The sequence below is a fragment of the Ochotona curzoniae genome, unplaced genomic scaffold, assembly GCF_017591425.1.
Source record: "Ochotona curzoniae isolate NIBS_2020 unplaced genomic scaffold, NIBS_Ocur_1.0 contig_66, whole genome shotgun sequence".
NCBI lineage: Eukaryota > Metazoa > Chordata > Mammalia > Lagomorpha > Ochotonidae > Ochotona > Ochotona curzoniae.
Genome location: NW_024466512.1, coordinates 20,662,605 through 20,679,434, shown reverse-complemented (window position 1 = coordinate 20,679,434; position 16,830 = coordinate 20,662,605). Strand labels below are relative to the sequence as shown.

Below are 16,830 nucleotides of genomic sequence, written 5' to 3'. Positions count from 1 at the left end.
ATTTGTGGTTCAGTCAGCAGGTGAGCCCCTCCTATTTCCCCATCTTGATCTCTCTGTCCTCCTTTGATTCACCCTGTGGTTTCAGTTTAAGCACTTAATTTGTTTTCATCTCGGTGAAAGCCTGATGACCAGCTATTACTTTCTCAGTGTCCTCCTGTAACCAGTCTGAGCTGAGTCATGTTCTTAGAGCTTTTTTCTTTTCTCATCCCAAGCCTTAGCGCTGTCATTTCCGGCCCCAGGAATGCTGTTTTGTTCTCACACAGACTTCTCCTGGGAAACCAATTCATGTTTTCAGGGTCATCCACAGGAAAGCCCGACTCACGGGCCTCAGGCTGGGCATGTCTGGAGGAGGGCCTTTCTCAGGCTCCTGGGATGCAGGCATGTGCTGTGTGTGCTCTGGGTGACTTTAATGGCAGGACCAACTGTCTTTTGAATTCCATGCCACCCATACTTTATCCTGAGGGGGCTCTTGCCCCTTTCTGCCTTCAGTTAGACCAAATGCTTGATTTCTGGAATCTGAGTAGTATTTGGGTTCATTTCTTGTCCCTGCAACCCATCATGGATGTCCCTGGGACCACTCTTGCACTGAGGCAGGTCTTGGTGGCCGGTGTACTCAGCATCCCGCAGGCCTGAGGTCTGGCACGTGGGCATTGCCCTTGGACACTGTCCTTCGCAGTTCCACTAGGTGGAGCAAAATCTGGCCTGAAAACTGCTTGCCCATGTGGAAACCACAAAGAAACAAACGGGAGCTGGGTGGGGAAGGAAGGGGAGACAGAGCCCATGGCTGTATCACATTCCAAGGCTGGTGGACAGGCTGGGCTTTCCTCGCGTGGGGATCAAAGTAGGTCACCCTGTTAGTCGTGGGGCCTGCCAGCCTTGCTCGGAGTGCGTTCTTGACATCCTCTTGCTCACTCGGTTGCATTCCCATAGCTCTGGTTTGTTTACTTTTGATTTGCTTCTTGCCACACTTCCTCATGTGGGAAAAGAGAAGAGCTGTGTGTTTTCTCTTGGTGCCGTCTTGGTCCTCAATGTGTCAAGACTCTCTTAACTCAAGATTTCAGGTGTTTAAGGAATTCAGCTTGTGTTGGAAGAGGTGAAAATAAGTATAAGATGTTGCAAGAATGTTTGTGGCTTGGACGGGCGGGTCCTGGGTTGAAGAGTTGCAAAAAACAAGCCTGTTTTGATTTTTTGAATATCTAGCAAGACAAATCTTTATGTCGTAACACTTTTATTATGCATTTTTTTTCACATCATGTGGCATGGGTTCTTGGAGAAAATACTCATATTTTTCAAAATCCTGCATGCTGCATTTTGGTTTGCCACTTGCTAATTTAGCTTGCTCATCTAAACTTGACCTGACAGTTTCACAAAACAAAAGAAACACCGACAGAAACCCACAGCCTAGTTAATTAATCACATCTAAGTATTGTCCTTCTCAGTGGTTCATCTGGGAGAAGAAATTAATACTTGTCTTCATGAATTTACATAAAACTGAAACGATACAGAGAAGATTAGCATGGCCCCTGTGCAAGGAATACTTGTTTTTCTACACTGGAATATTGGTCCCGGTGACTCAGACCATTCTCCACTGCTTGTCCACAAACAGGGAACTGGATCAGAAATGGAGCAGCCAGGACACAAACTGGCACCCATATAGGATGCTGGCATTTGGAGGTGGAGGAATTGAGCCATCATATCATACCCTTAAGGTATCTTTTGTACCACTTTGTAAACCACACAGAAACTACACATGTTCTTAATGGACAGTAAAAAGTGGAAGCTTAAAGTTTGCTGTATGTTTTTGGTGGTTTCTCTGTGTTATGTCTATATTCATGGCGATAGTGATACGGGAGAGACTTCAGAGCTTCATGGAAACCTGGACCTGGAAGATGACGTATGGATGGATGTTATAGACTAGAGGCTGCAGTGCTGGTTACAGCATCCACGTCCCACACCAGAGGGCTTGCGTTGGACACCTGGCTCCACTTCCTGGCTCCAGTTTCCTGCTCCTGCCATCCCTGTGAGGCAGCCGTGTGGCTCAGCCGGTTGGGTTCTTCCCACCCACATGGGAGACCTGGATTGAGTTTCTGGCTCTCAGATTGAGCCCAGTCCAAATCTGGTCATTGCAGCAGCCCCTTAGAGAGTGAACCAGTGGATTCTCTCCCTCCCAATTGCCTCCCTCCTCCCAAGTAAATACATTTTAAAAACCATTTTTTTAAGATAAGGCATATTTTCCATGAGCTTGTTGAAGCCAACTTCTTGTCGTTTACATATATAAGCCTATGAGATTGTTGGTATGGGTAGGGTAGTTTATATTCCTTCTTAGTTTTAAAATAGAAATTAGGGGGCCTGTCATGATAGCCTAGTGGCTAAATGCTCGCCTTGCATGTGCCAGAATCCCATAAGGGTGCTGGTTCGTGTCCCGGCTGCTTGTCTTCCCATTTAGCTGTGATCTGAGAAAGCAGCAGAAAATGGCCCAAAACCTTGAGAATCTGCACCCATGTGGGAAACTCGGAAGAAACTTCTGGCTCCTGGCTTTAGGCCATTTTAGCTTTGGCCATTGTGGCTACTTGGGCAGTGAGCCAGCAAATGAAAGATCTTTCTGTCTCCCATAAATCTGCCTTTCCAATAAAAAAAAAAATCTTAAAAAAAATAGAAATTAGGTATTTGTTAAAAAGGTTTATTTATTTTTATTGGAAAGGCGGATATACAGAGAGGAGGAGAGACAGGAAGATCTTCCGTCCGATGGTTCACTCCCCAAGCAGCTGCAATGGCTGGAGCTGAGCCAATCCGGAGCTAGAAGCCTCTTCCAGGTCTCCTACGTTGGTGCAGGGTCCCAAAGCTTTGGACTGTCCTCTACTGCTTTCCCAGGCCACGAGCAGGGAGCTGGATGGGAAGTGGGGTCGCTGGGATAGAACCAGCGCCCATATGGGATCCCTGTGCACTCAAGGTGAGGACTTTAGCCGCTATGCTATTGCGCTGGGCCCAGAAATTAGGTATTTTATATGTAGCATTTTACGACATGCTTTTTAAACCTTAGCAATATTTTGTGTACTAATTTTGATATCACATGCATAACTGATTTATTGAAGTGCTTGTTTGCTGTTGGTATTGACCATGATTTATTTAACCTCTTCCATAAGCAAACCTGTGCATGTCCAAGTTCCTGCCATTTTCACACTGTACTTCAGTGAGCATGGCTGCTCCTGTTTCTGTAGTTGTACTAGATCCTCGATGTGGAATGCATTGTGGAGTCATGCTGCATATACTTTGTTTAAAGATTTATTTATTTTTGTTGGAAAATCAGATTTACAGAGAGAAGGAGAGACAGCGAGAAGGATCTTCCATCTGCTGGTTCACTCACCAAGTGGCCATAATGGCTTGGACTGAGCCCATCCAAAGCAAGGAGCCAAGGGCCTCTTCCAAATCTCCCATGCAAGTGCAGGGTCCCAAGGCTTTGGGCTGTCCTTGACTGCTTTCCCAGGCCACAAGCAGGGAGCTGGATGGAAAGTGGAGCTGCCGGGATTAGAACTGGCGTCCATATGGGATCCCGCGCGTTCAAGACAAAACTTTAGCCTCTAGGCCATGGCGGTAGGCCTAGAAACGGGCCTTTGACACAGTGGTTAAGACACAGCAGTGTATCACTCTGAGTTCCGGCTCTGCTTGTGATTCTAGTTTCCTGCTGATGAGCACCTCGGGAGGGAGCAGGTGATGACTCAAGTATTTGGGTCTGTGACTGAGTTCAAGACTACTGGTTTTGTAGTCTGGCTTAGGCTGTTGCAGACATTGGGGGAGTGAACCAAGATCTTTTTCTGCCTAACATTCTTAAAACCCAACTTTCTTAAATAGATCTAGCAGTAGAGTTTTAATCATAGCCATCTGACCCATATTTTTAACCTTTGCCTAGTATATGAAGTAAAAGATTAACTGAAGACTTTTGCCTACAATTTGGATCTAGTGAGAATTTTTGGAAAAACTCTTATCTGAGATTGCACAAATGTTCAGAACAGTGTATTTTCTTGATTTCAGCTCTCCCGGGGTGGCTGTGGGTTCCCATCCCAAGCCTGGGTGACAGTACCTGCCCTTACAGTGCTGAGTATTCACAGCAGGTGAGCTTTAGCTGCGGAGGAAGAGCAGCATGGAATTGGGAGTCTGAGAGCCAGCAGAGATGATGATGCTATGAGCAGACGTCAGTACGGAAGGGGCCTGTGCAGAGTGGGAGAGGTTCACCGTGGGATGGGCTCTGACTGTGGCCCTCTGCAGGGCTGGGCTGCGAGCATGTGTGCTATGTACCTGCGTGCGCTGTGACTCGCCCAAGGACACCGTAGACTTTTATCACAGAAATAGCCGGCCTCAGTCCAGGTTCTGGGCAGTGCTGATAACAGTAAGGAAGGCTCAGAGGGGCTAAGTCATCAGCCCAAGGTCACAGGACTGGGTGGTAGCATGGCCACATCAGATGGCAGAGCCATAACAAAGTCGAGTTCAAAGGAAAATCTCACAGAGACATTACTCCTTGGGGAGGCTTGTCCCTTCAGAGTGTCCTGGTGTGGCATAGGGACATCCAAAACGGTTTTGAACATGGTGTCAACTTTCAGTTCTGGTTTGATTGAATTGTTTCTGTGCATATGTTTGTTTATTTGAAAGGCAGAACAACAGATAGAGGAGATATACATACATGCACGCATACACAGATCTTCCATTGCTGGTTTCCCGAAGAGCCACAGCGGCTGAATTTGGACCAGCATGAAGCCAAGAGCCTATCATGGGTGACAGAGGCCCAAATATGTCATCTGTCCCCACTCCCTCTCCTTGCCCAGGGCTGGGAGCTTGGATCATGGTGTTTTTGCAGATTTCCTTACTGCCATGATCCTGTGTTGCCTCAGCCCTGAGGCCTGTGGTTTGAAGGTGTGTCTGCAGCATGGCCGGCCTTGTGTGACAGAAGGCTCTGCCTCTCTTGCATCTGATGCGCTGCCCTCTCCAGTTCTACCACCTTAATCTTCGTCTTCCATGGGGTGTGGGCATGCGTGATACATTTTCTAATGTTTTCCTCTGGTGTCTTTTGACCAAGGAGTCTCAGGCATGGAGTAGATTTGGTTACCAAATAGCCAAAGGAAGAAGGATTTGATATTCAGTTTACGTAGTATTCAGGAAATGAGGGAAGGCATGATGCCATGAGCTGTGCTTCCAGACAGACTTATGTTTCACAATCCTTTATGCAAAAAAGCCAACCTCCAGGTGTTGCTGATGTAGTTGTTATTTAGGAGACAAAAACCAGGAGCAGCTTTGTTTCAGTCTCCGCTGTTGTAAAACCACTGCTGAGGGAGTTAGGTTCTGTCCCCTGTTATCTTGATAAAGGAAATTTTGTTCCTACAATGGTGTTAGGGCTTTAAATTCTTCAGTAGAAATTGGAGGCACACATAGAAGTCTCTCCATCCCCGCATCCACCTTGTGTGCCCAGGGTCCCATCCATGGCCAGGAACCTGTCACTGCCACGGATGTTTATGGGTTCAGCTAGTTAGCTTCCATCTTCTCTATAATCATCAAGTCTTTTCCTTTTTATGCAGTTAACACTGTCTTGTGAAGGCCTGCTTTATTTGATTCAGTGAGGGACCTGGGAGGGAAAGTTACACATCTTGTTACTGAGTTGCTTATTTGTTTGTTTGTTTGTTTGTTTGTTTTATGAAAAGCAGAGTTACGGAGAGGTGGGGAAAGACTCACATACATACACAGAGAAACCTTCCATCTGGTTCACTCCCCATTCAGCCACAACAGGCTGGGTCAGGCCAAACCAGGAACTTCAGTTTGGTTCTCGTCTCTCACGTGGACGGCAGGGACCCAGACCCTTGGCCAGCATCTGCTTTCCCGGGTGTGTGTTTGCAGAAGTGCTGGATCAGAAATAGAACATCTGGCACTCAAACTGGTGCTCAAATAAAATGCCAGTGTTGCAGGTGGTGGCTTAACTGGCTGTGCCACAGCGCTGGCCCCCCGCTGCTTGTATCGAGAAACAGTAGATTTGAATATAAACAAAATGAAAACATAAAGTATGAAATGTCTTTGCTGAGTATGAAGCTTATGCAAGAGGATGGATTCACCTACAAAAATACAGCCAAGATGGCTTTTCTCTGGGCAGTGAGAATGTCCACTCCGATGATCTTGTACTAGGAACACCCCCAGCCACCTCAGGGACTGTAGCAAAATGACCTTGCTGTTGGCCTGTTCTTCGCCTTAGCCACTACACACCTGTTTTTCCACTGAAAATAGATCACGTCTCTCTTCATTGTGCTCAAAGTTTAGGTTGAAGTGAAGATGAAGATGAAGTTGGGACCCGAGAGCTGGGTTTTCCGAACAGAGTTCTCATTCCAGGTTGTGCGTGAGCAGGTGATATGCTTGCATCTTCCCTTCTGCTCTGCGCCCTGTGGTCCCTGCTTGAGAAGGGCACACAGGGCCTTTGATGAGGCATGAGCTGTGGTTGGGATCAGCCCAGAGGTGTAGCCTGGTGATTTTCCTGTAATTCTTGGCTACTTGCCAGTTTAGGGTCAAGCTGTTTCCAGGATAGGAAAAACAAACCTTGCTTTTTGGTACGAAAACAAACAAGGTTGTTTTGTACTTAATGAAGCCCACATTGCAGATCCAGTGACTGCCCGTTGCTCTTCAGGGGTATGTTTCAGAGACCCCTGTACTCTCTTGAGATGGCAGAAACTTTATCATGGAGGTAATAAATATGTTGGAATAATTGTCAACTAACACCTAACTAAGGGTCTGTCTTCCTTTCTTTCTTTTCTTTCTTCTAAGAATTAGTTACTTGTTTCAAAGGCAGAGTTTACGGAGGTGGAATGGGGGAGACAGAGACCTTTCACCTGCTGTTTTACTCCCCCAAATGACTTAAATGCCTTGGGGTAGACCAGGCTACAGGCAGGAGCCGGGAGCCTCCTCTGGGTCTCCAATGTGGGTACTGGGACCCAAGTAATTGGGCCATGCTTTGCTGCTTTCTCAGGCCATTAGCATGGAGCTGGATTGGAAGTGGAAGAGCTGGTAGTCCAACCAGCATTAGCAGCCCCAGAAGTTTCTTGTTAGGGGACAGGGAAACAGGAAGCAGAAACCTTAGGAAGTACTGTAAATTAGTTTTAGAGCTTCTGCTACTTTTATTTTTATCCTTCTAAAACATTAAGGCTATGGGGCCAGCACTGTGGCATAGCAAGCTAAGCTTCCACCTGCCGTGCTGGCATCCCATATATGGTCTCCAGTTTATGTCCTGGCTGCTCCACTTCTGATCCAGCTCCCTGCTTTTGACTGGGGAAAGCAGTGGAGGATGGCCCAAAGCCTTGGCCGCCAGTACCCACATGGAAGACATGGAAAAAGCTTTGTGCTTCCCAACGCTACCCCAGTTTCTATAATAGAACAAAATCAATGCCAAGAGGTCCAGCAATGTGGCACAGTGGGTTAAACTATCTCTTGCAGGAACGACAGCTGGCATTCCATGTTAGAGTAATGACTTCTGGCTCTTGTGCTTCCAGAGCAGTTATTTACTAATGTGTCTGGAAGTGCAGCAGTGCCTGGACCCCTGCCACCTGTGTTGGAGACCTGGATAGAGTTGCAGGCTCCTGGCTTGGTGTGGCCATTTGGGGAGTGAGTCAGCAGATGGGAGATCTTTTTCTTTATCTCTTCTCTTTTTCTGTATCACTCTGCCTTCCATTTAATAATAGGTAGGTAAATTTTCAAAAATCCAACCCAAGATTTATCATTTTTTTAAAGCAAATATTAAAAGGCGGAATGAGGGCCTGAGATCCATAGTAAAATAAAAACTCCTGGATGCTTCCAGAACCATCGGGAAGAAAAACATCCTAACTGGAAGCACTCAGTGAGCACGCATGGCTGGTGGGTCTCTCTGTTCCACTTCCCACCCATCTTTATTTGATTTTGTAAATATTTGTTTTATTCAGCCTGGCATTGTGGCATAGCAGGTAAATCTACCGCCTGTGACACTGGCATCCCATATGGAGCTGGTTCAGATCCAGCCTCGGAAAGCAGCACAAGATGGCCCAAGTACTTAGACCATGTGGGAAACTCAGAAGGGGCTCCCAACATTGACCTGGCCTAGCTCTGGCTTGTTGAGGAAATTTGGGGCATAAACCAATGTATGGAAGATTGAATCTCTCTCCCCTTCTCTCCCGTTTTTTGTCCCCTCCCACCCAATTGTGCCTTTCAAATAAATTAATCAAATCTCTCTAAAATTTTTATTTATATATTTGAAGGGCAAAGTTAAAGGGAGGAACAAACCTTCCATTCCCTGGTTCATTCCTCAGATGGCCACATTGGCTAGAGCTAGGCCAGACTGAAGTCAGTTACTAGGCGTGTCTTCTGAGCTCATCATGTGCGTGCAGGAACCCAAGCACTTTGACGACCTTTTGCTGCTTTTAGCAAGAAGATTGAAAGTGGAGCAGGCAGATTTGAACTGGTGCCTGTGAGGGATGTTGGTGTTGCTGGACTTTACTTGCTTTGCCACAGTTCCAGCCATCTCCCCCCCCCCCCCCCCCCCCCATTGATCTTTGGTTCCCCTTTTACTCCCTTTCTCATGTGTCCCTTTCCATACTTTTGGCAACTGTAGGCAGAAATGAGCTGATCTGAAGCCAGGGGCTTCATGCTGCTTCTGGGTCTCTCTTGGGTGCAGGGTCCCAGGCACATTAACAGGGAGCTGGTTTGTAAGTGGAGCATCCAGGACTTGAACTGGCACCCATATGGGATGCTGGCACTGCAGGAGAAGGATTAAATTAGTGCACCGCAGCACTGGGCCCAGTTCTCATATGTTGATCACGCTTTTTCCTTCGCCCTCCTTCACCAATGTCCTTTGAGCTCTTGCTTCATTGTCTCCATTCCTCCTTTCCATATTTGTCATGGGCTGCCAGTGTCTGTTTCTGTATGTACTCATCTTTTCTCCCAAACTGGAAAGCTAAATAAACTAATTTCTCAGAGCAGGACTGGTTCATTCAAAAGTCCATTTTTGTCTTCATCGTCTGGACAAATGCTGGGTGGGTCAGACTGACTGTGAAGATCAGATCCTTATTGAATGTTTGAGTCATCTTGGAGTCACACAGTCCTGGTTGAAATGCTGACTCCACCACCACCAAGGCGCGTGTCCTTGCCTTAGCTACTTAAAGTTACTGAAATGCCTATTTCTGTGGGGAACGGGGTTCTAAAGCTGCTCCTGGGATTGGGAAGGGCCGTTGTAAGCAGCTGGCCCATGGCCAGGAGGCGTAGTTGGTATCGCCAGCAGGTAAACAGGAAGTCACAGGGATAGGCTAATGCCCTCGCTGCGATTATGTCATTGTTATTGGCCTATCACGTAGTGCCAAGTGGACCCACGGGGAGAAGTGATTGGTGGAGAATGATATAAAAGTAGCCGTTGTAAAAGCTGCGACGGACGGACAGGCGGATGAAAGACTGGGACGGATGAAAGACAACGATGAGAAAGATGCAGGGAGACTATGACGGACAAAGATGGGCAACAGAGGAGAGTGATGATGAGGAGAAAGATGGGGAAAGAACGATGGACGGAACGGGAAGAACGGGGCAGCAGAGAGGGGAAGAGGGATTAAGATCTTCGGGTGGAAAAGCTAAGGTGTACAAGAATGGACAAAAGTGGTCAGAGGGATACAAAAGTGGCATAGAAGCAGTAGGAGCAGTATGAAGAGACGGGGACAAGAGCAGAGAAATGCAGCAGAAAGTATAGGAAGAAATATGGGAAGAAGGGTGGCGGAAAGAGGGCTGGAGAAGTGGGGAAGAAAGCTTAGACCAATGGGGACAGGAACAGTGGAGAAAAGGGTTTAAACGCAGCCGTTTTTGGCAGTGAGGGGTCTGGTTGCGGTTCCAGCTTTTCCCAGACCCTCAGGAGTGTGTCTCATCTTTTTAGTGTCACTGCTGGGTGGCGACACATTTCTCCTCCATAAACTGTAAGATGCCCACCCCTCCCCTCAGCACAGCGTTGATGCTGAGCCCGTGACTGCGTGAATACTGCAGGCCCAGCTTTTCTCCCCTGAAAGACACGCCAAGTAGGAAAGCAGCCACAGAGTGTTTACTAAGGATGCCTTGCGGCAGAAGTGAGCCCTGTGGCTACAAGAACGCCACGTCCTGCTCACAAACCAGGAGGGGCGTGTGGGTGCCTGCCCCGGCAGGCCTGCTGCCCGTCTGCCTCTGTGTCCAGCATGCCACTGAAATAATGGTGTGGGTTTCTGGCAGCAGGGATCCTTTTGCCATGTTATGTGGCTTAGTTCTGCCAGTTCCACTGTGGATCCGGGGTTCATCCCATGGCATTCATCCCATGACACTCATTTCAGGTTCTGTGACTTCCGGATGTTATGGTTTTACTGTGGCACTCATGTTGGTGTGGGCTCTGGGTCCGTATCACTGCCCTTTGTGATGGAGTCAGAGCTCTAAGGCCTTTGAATGAGTCTGTGCCTGAATGCTCAGAAAGGTAAGAGATGGTGTTTATCTTACACGTACGTCTCCAGACTGCCTAGCAACCTTGACTCCAAACTCCTGGAGAAAAAGTGCTCTTAAGTTTGGAGACTTTTATGCTGGGAACTTGGCAGTGGTGGTCCTGTTCTGACAAAAGCCCCTTTTCTTCAGATTTTTTGTGCCAAAAGATGACACAGTTCTCTTTCAGCCTCAGTTGGCCACCTCATGTGTCAGTTTCCCAGGCTACCTGACAGCCAAGGCCTAGGAAGATCCCTAGCTTGCCCCTGGTGTAGGGCTCTAACATGTGCTGGGAACAGATGGGAACCTTAGATCTTTTTCTTCATTTGCTTGGAAGAACTCCCCTGTTCAAAATGGGTTCGAGTGAGAGTCAGGGGGCTCCACACCCCAGAACAAGTCTTTCACAGGTGCACATTGACTGTTTTCTAAATAGTCTTGTCAAACACCGGCCATCTTTAGTAAGATTCTTCTGGACCTTTAGCTATAGTTTTCCTCTTTTTAAAAAAGTTTATTTGTTGGGGCTGGCGCTATAGCATAGTGCAAAAAACCACCACCTGCTATGCTGGCATCACATGGGCACCAGTTGGAGTCCTACTGCTCCTCTTCTGATCCAGCTCCCTCCTAATGTGTCTGGGAAAACAACAAAAGATGGCCCAAGTGCTGGGGCCCTGGCACCCATGTGAGAGACCCAGAACACGTTCTTGGCTTCAAACCAGCCAGCTCCAGCCATCTCTTTGTAGCTCTGCCATTTTGTTTTTATTTTGAAAGATAGAGTTACCAGAAGAGGACTGGCCTATGCTGCAAATGGCTACAATGAAGCCAGGAGCCAGAAGATTTTGGGGGTTTGTTTTCCTTTTTTTTTTTTCTTCTTCTTCTTCTTTTTTTTTTTTTTTTTAATATTTTTGTTGGAAAGGCAGATATACAGAGAGGGGGAGACAGAGAGAGGAAGATCTTCCATCCCATGGTTCACTCCCAAAGCGGCCATAGCAGCTGGAGCTGAGTTACTCAGGTGGAAGCCAGGAGCCCAGAGCTTCTTCCGGGTCTCCCACATGGGTGCAGGGTCCCAAGACTTTGGGCCATCCTCGACTGCTTTCCCAGGCCACAAACAGGGAGCTGGATGGGAAGCAGGGCCACTGGGATTAGAACTGGTGGCCATATGGGATCCCAGCTCATTCAAGGTGAGGACTTTAGCCACTAGGCTATTGTACCGGGCCCTGTTTTGGAGTTTTCTGTGTAGACCTCATGCGCTTTGACCATCTTCTGCCGCTTTCTCAGGTATAATAGCAGGGAACTGGATCAGAGAGCAGCAGGTGGGACTCTGTGGCTTTACCCACATCAGCACGATGCCAGATTACCCTCCCCCCACATACACTTTGGTAATTTCTGACCTAGTAACTGAGAACTCTTGTTGTGAGTAGCCTTTGGGACCAGATGTGTTCATGTACTTGCTCTGCCACAGCCAGTTTAGTGACAAGTTACAGAGATGCCCTGTGCCTTAGTTTGTGCAGCTGAATGGTAGGATGGTGGTAGTCACATTGCAGGGTTGTGGTGGCATTGAATGAGATGTTGGTTAGATGAGTTCCTAGGACATACTGGTACATGTTCAGAGTCAAACAAGAAGCTATCTATTTTTGTCCCTGTCCCAAAATTTAAAGATTACAGGTGTAAATTTCTAAGAAAGATATTGCTGGTGGCCTGGTTTTGTAGCCTAGTGGCTAAAGTCCTCACCTTGAATGTGCTAGGATCCCATATGGGTGCCGTTTCTAATCCTGGTGGCCCAGCTTCCCATCCAGCTCCCTACCTGTAACCTGGGGAAGTTGGAGGATGGCCCAAGGCCTTGGGACCCTGTACCCAGTTGGGAGACCCGGAAGAAGCTCTGGGCTCCTGGTTTCGGGTTGGCTCAGATCAGCCACTTGGGGACTAAACCAGCTGACGAAGATCTTTCTATCTTGCTTGCTCCATAAATCTGATCTGCTTTTCCAATAAAAATAAATCTTAAAAAAAAAAACCCAACTAAAAAAGATCCTACAAGCTGACTACTTCATGGTAGATTATGGCGCTATTTGTTGGATATAGGAGAAAATGAACTCGCTTTGCTGGGAATGCTTGAATTTGTCAGTTCTGCTTTTTCTCCTTACCCTGGGATCACAGTGCTCAGTGAAGTGGTCTCGGGCTGCAGACAAGAAGTGGTTTAGAAAGATTCCATGGTTAGAACCACTTTTTCAGAGCATATGATACCATCATATTAGGTGTAATGCTTTGTGTTACATGCTACCTTGCACCTAGGGATTTTTTTTTTCCCTTAAATATTTATTTCATTTACCTGAGAGGCAGAGTGATGTGGTTGGGAGGTTCTGTGAGAGGGTATCTTCTGTTGAGGATTTACTCCCCAAACAACGACAGCCAGCATTAGGAAACCAGGAGTCTCGAGCTGCATCGTGGTTTCCCACACTGGAGGGGGATGGGTCAAGCACTTGAGCTGTCATCCTCTGCTTTCCAGGATGTGTTTTCAGGAGGCTGGGTCAGAAGCAGAATAGCTGGGACTTCAACTAGCTCTGATGTGGGGTGCCTGTGTTCCACAGTACAATTTAACCTAACAAAACAATGATTTAACCTGCTGAGGCACAACGTCTGCCCCAGGAGTCTCTGGTCTTAAAGGCAGTAAACGCAGACCAAAAGGACCTGGTGTGGTGTCCTAGTGGCTAAAGTCCTCTCCTTGAATGAATCAGGATCCCATATGGCAGGGTTCTAATCCCGGCAGGCCTGTTTCCCATCCACCTCCCTGTTTGTGTCCTGGGAAAGCAGTTGAGGGCGGTCCAAAGCCTTAGGATTCTGCACCTGTGTGGGAAACCTGGAAGAGCTCTTGGCTCCCGGCTTCGGATTGGCACAGTACCGGCCGTTGCAGTCACTTGGGGAGTGAACTATTGAACAAAAGGTCTTCCTCTCTGTCTCTCCACCTCTATATATCTGACTTTCCAATAAATAAATCTTTTTCTTAAAAACGGCAGAACAAAATACTGATGACAAACAATGTCTTAAGGAGGATCTGTGAAAGGGTGGTTCATTACCGAGGGATTTGAAAGTTTAAGGTGCATATATGAGAGTTTAGATTGAACATTTTAGTTTTTTTTTTAATTCTAGTAATGTTGCAGTTAATTATTAGAAGTTCATTGCTCTGGCCCAGCGTGGTAGTCTAGTGGCTAAATCCTCACCTTGAACGCGCCGGGATCCCATATGGGCGCCGGTTCTAATCCCGGCAGCTCCACTTCCCATCCAGCTCCCTGCCTGTGGCCTGGGAAAACAGCTGAGGACGGGCCAAAGCCTTGGGACCCTGCACTCGTGTGGGAGACCTGGAGGAAGTTCCTGGCTGCTGGCTTCAGATCAATGTAGCACCGGCTGTTGCGGCCGCTTGTGGAGTGAATCATTGGACAGAAGATCTTCCTCTCTATCTCTCCTGCTCTCTGTATGTCTGACTTTACAATAAAAATAAATCAATCTTAAAAAAAAGAAAAAACCTCCAAAAGCCTTGCACTGGGTGATCTTTTGAAGCACTCCAGATGTTTAAATAATATTCACCACCCATGAACATTTTTTTTTTAATTTTTATTCCAAAGTCAGACATACAGAGAGAAAGAGAGAGAGAGAGGAAGATCTTCTGTCCAGTGATTCACTCCACAAGTGACTGCAACAGCTGGTTTTGATCCAAAACCAGGAGCCAGGAACTTCCTCCAGGTCTCCCACACGGGTGCAGGGTCCCAAGGCTTTGGGCCATCCTGGACTGCTTCCCAGGCCACAAGCAGGGAGCTGGATGGGAAGTGGAGCAGCCAGGACATGAACCAGTGTCCATATGTAATCCTGGCGCTTTCAATGTGGGGACTTTAGCTGTTAGGCTACCACGCCGGGCCCTGGAGTGTTTTTTGTCTCGAGAGTAACCCAGGATTGGGAACAGTGCCTGATGCACTGAAGGCGTCCATGGGTGTGGAATGAATGCGTGCATTTATGCTGTGGCATTCCTGGAGAACTGCTGGTCCCAGTCTTGTTAGTTCAGGGTTGAACAGAGCTGCCCGTGAGTGGTAGAATACTCTTCCCTCTAGTTTGGTCTCTGAAGTTAATAGTATTGCACTTGCTTTGTGGTTCTTGCTGTTGCCAGGAAACTGAGGAAATGCTAGGAGGGGGGTTGCAAGTAGCCTAGTGGTTCTTCCTGAAGGGGCTGTACCTAGAGAGCCAGCCTCTGCCTGGCATTGAGCCAGGTGGGGAGGGGGCAGGATGTCTGGCCCTGTGGTGAGAAGGCATAATGGGCTGGAGGCTGCCTCTGCAGGCTCCAAACACCTGCAGTAGCCGGAGCTGCTCCGCCGCCCAGCAGCCTCTGCTCTTCCCCATAGCAATGAGGCTGTCATCCATTCTTCCATGAGCCTCGAGGAAATGGCTCAGCTGGCTTGGCACATTCATTTTCTTGTCAGGGGTGTCAGTGTGACCTTGACCATCAGTGGGAACCTGCAGCAAGCACATGACGTGCCTGGTTGAATTCTGATAATCAAAAAGTACTTCTGGCACCTCACAGTGCAGTAAGTGCTGTGCATTGCTAATTTATTGTTCTGGGTGGTGGTTATAGGTAGTAATTGGCAAGAGTCATTTCTAATTTAAGGGAGTCATGTCCAGCATGATGCCCCTGCCTCAGGGGTCTTTGATAAATGTCACTGAAAAGAAAATGGTTGCAAAAGGTAAAAAGAAAGCTGAGATATACTTGTCTTGAGTCATGGAAAATGTAATTGATTTGTAGCCTAAGAAGTCATTAGAGAGGTGAGTGTTCGGCCTAGCAGTGAAGACATGGGTTAAGATGCCATATCCCATATCCAAGTGTCTGAGTTTGAAGTCTGGCTCTAACTTACCGTTCCCATTTTCTTTCTTTTTTTTTTTTTTTAAGATTTATTTTATTTTGATTGGAAAGGTGGATCTACAGAAAGGAGAGACAGAGAGGAAGATCTTCCATCCGATGATTCACTCCCCAAGTGAGCGCAATGGCCAGTGCTGCACTGATCCGAAGCCAGGAGCCTCTTCTGGGTCTCCCACGTGCGTGCAGGGTCCCAAAGCTTTGGGCCATCCTGGACTGCTTTCCCGGGCCACAGGCAGGGAGCTGGAAAGGAAGCGGGGCTGCCGGGATTAGAACTGGCGCCCATATGGGATCCCGGGCGTGCAAGGATCTTAACCACTGTGCCATCACGCTGGGCCCCATTCCCATTTTCTATAGAGCCCCAGAGACAGCAGTGGATGGCTCAGGTGGCTAAGTTCCTGGTTGGCTCTTGTGGGCATTTGGGAGAGTGAAGTGGCAAATGGGAGTGCTCTCTCTCATCTCTCTCTGTCCCTAAAATTAAAAAATTTCAAAAAGTTACTAGAAAGCAACTTTGATTTCATGCACTTCCTCCAAAGACTTTTCCACCCCAGTCACTTTGCCAAATGCAAATGCAGACGTGGATCTTTCGTCCCTTGCCCGTGTTGTCTTTGCTGGTGGACCTGGGGAAAGTTGCTCTTGAAGTGAGAATGTGAGAGGAGAATGGGCAGGCCAGAGAAAAACTCCAACTTCAGAGCAGAGCAACTGGTGCGCCCGTGAGCAGCTGTTCGGGATGCTCACATCCCGTATCTGGGTGTTGGGGTCCTCGTCCTGCCTTCGCCCCTGAATCTCAGCTTCCTGCTGATGTGCACCCTGGGAGGGGCGGTGGGCAGCAGATCATGGCTCAGTAGCTGGGTCCCTGCCGTGTGTGGGAGGCCTGGGTAGAGTTCCAGGCTCCTGGCTGCTGGCTGCAGCCTGGGTTGGCCCCAGCTGTTGCAGGCATTTGGGAAGTGAACCAGTTGATGGAAAAATCTGTCTCTCTTTCTGTATAGGTATGTATCTTTCTGTTTTTCAGATAAAATGAAAATTAGTAAAGAAAAGCAGAGCAGCTTCAGCCCCAGGAGCTTTGCTTTTTGTTCAAGCTTACTGTTAAAGAAGGCTTTTTTTTTTTTTTTTTTTCTCTATGAACTAAAGTTAGGAAGGAAGTTCAGCAAACCTGCTGTGGTGAACTTTCCCGAAGCAAAGTTGGTTTAAATATAGATGATCTGCTTTACTGGCAACTTGTAGACTGTGGTGGCACTTGCTGTACCTTTTGTAAGACAAGTGAAGAAAGATGTTGGCACTTGTACACTTAAAGTTTGTTTATGAACTATAAACTCTCCCGTGGAAGCAAGGTCTGTGTGCAAGGTAGTGTGTCCTGCCTTTAGCTGGATAAGGTGTGTCTGCAGGCCATCTCCTGTACCTCCTTTCCTAGAGGAAGTTGGGGCAGCCAGGCTCAGTGTGCTGTTCACTAAATGCCCACCCTGGCAGGG

The 16,830-nt window shown here is 47.6% G+C and overlaps 1 protein-coding gene and 1 pseudogene across 2 annotated transcripts in view; both read left to right on the top strand.

Moving 5' to 3' along the window:
- The window catches only part of WBP1L (WW domain binding protein 1 like), a 60,071-nt gene that overhangs the window by 9,693 nt on the left and 33,548 nt on the right, over positions 1 to 16,830 (top strand). The window lies entirely within an intron of this gene.
- Positions 1,465 to 1,564, top strand: LOC121164415 (annotated as a pseudogene).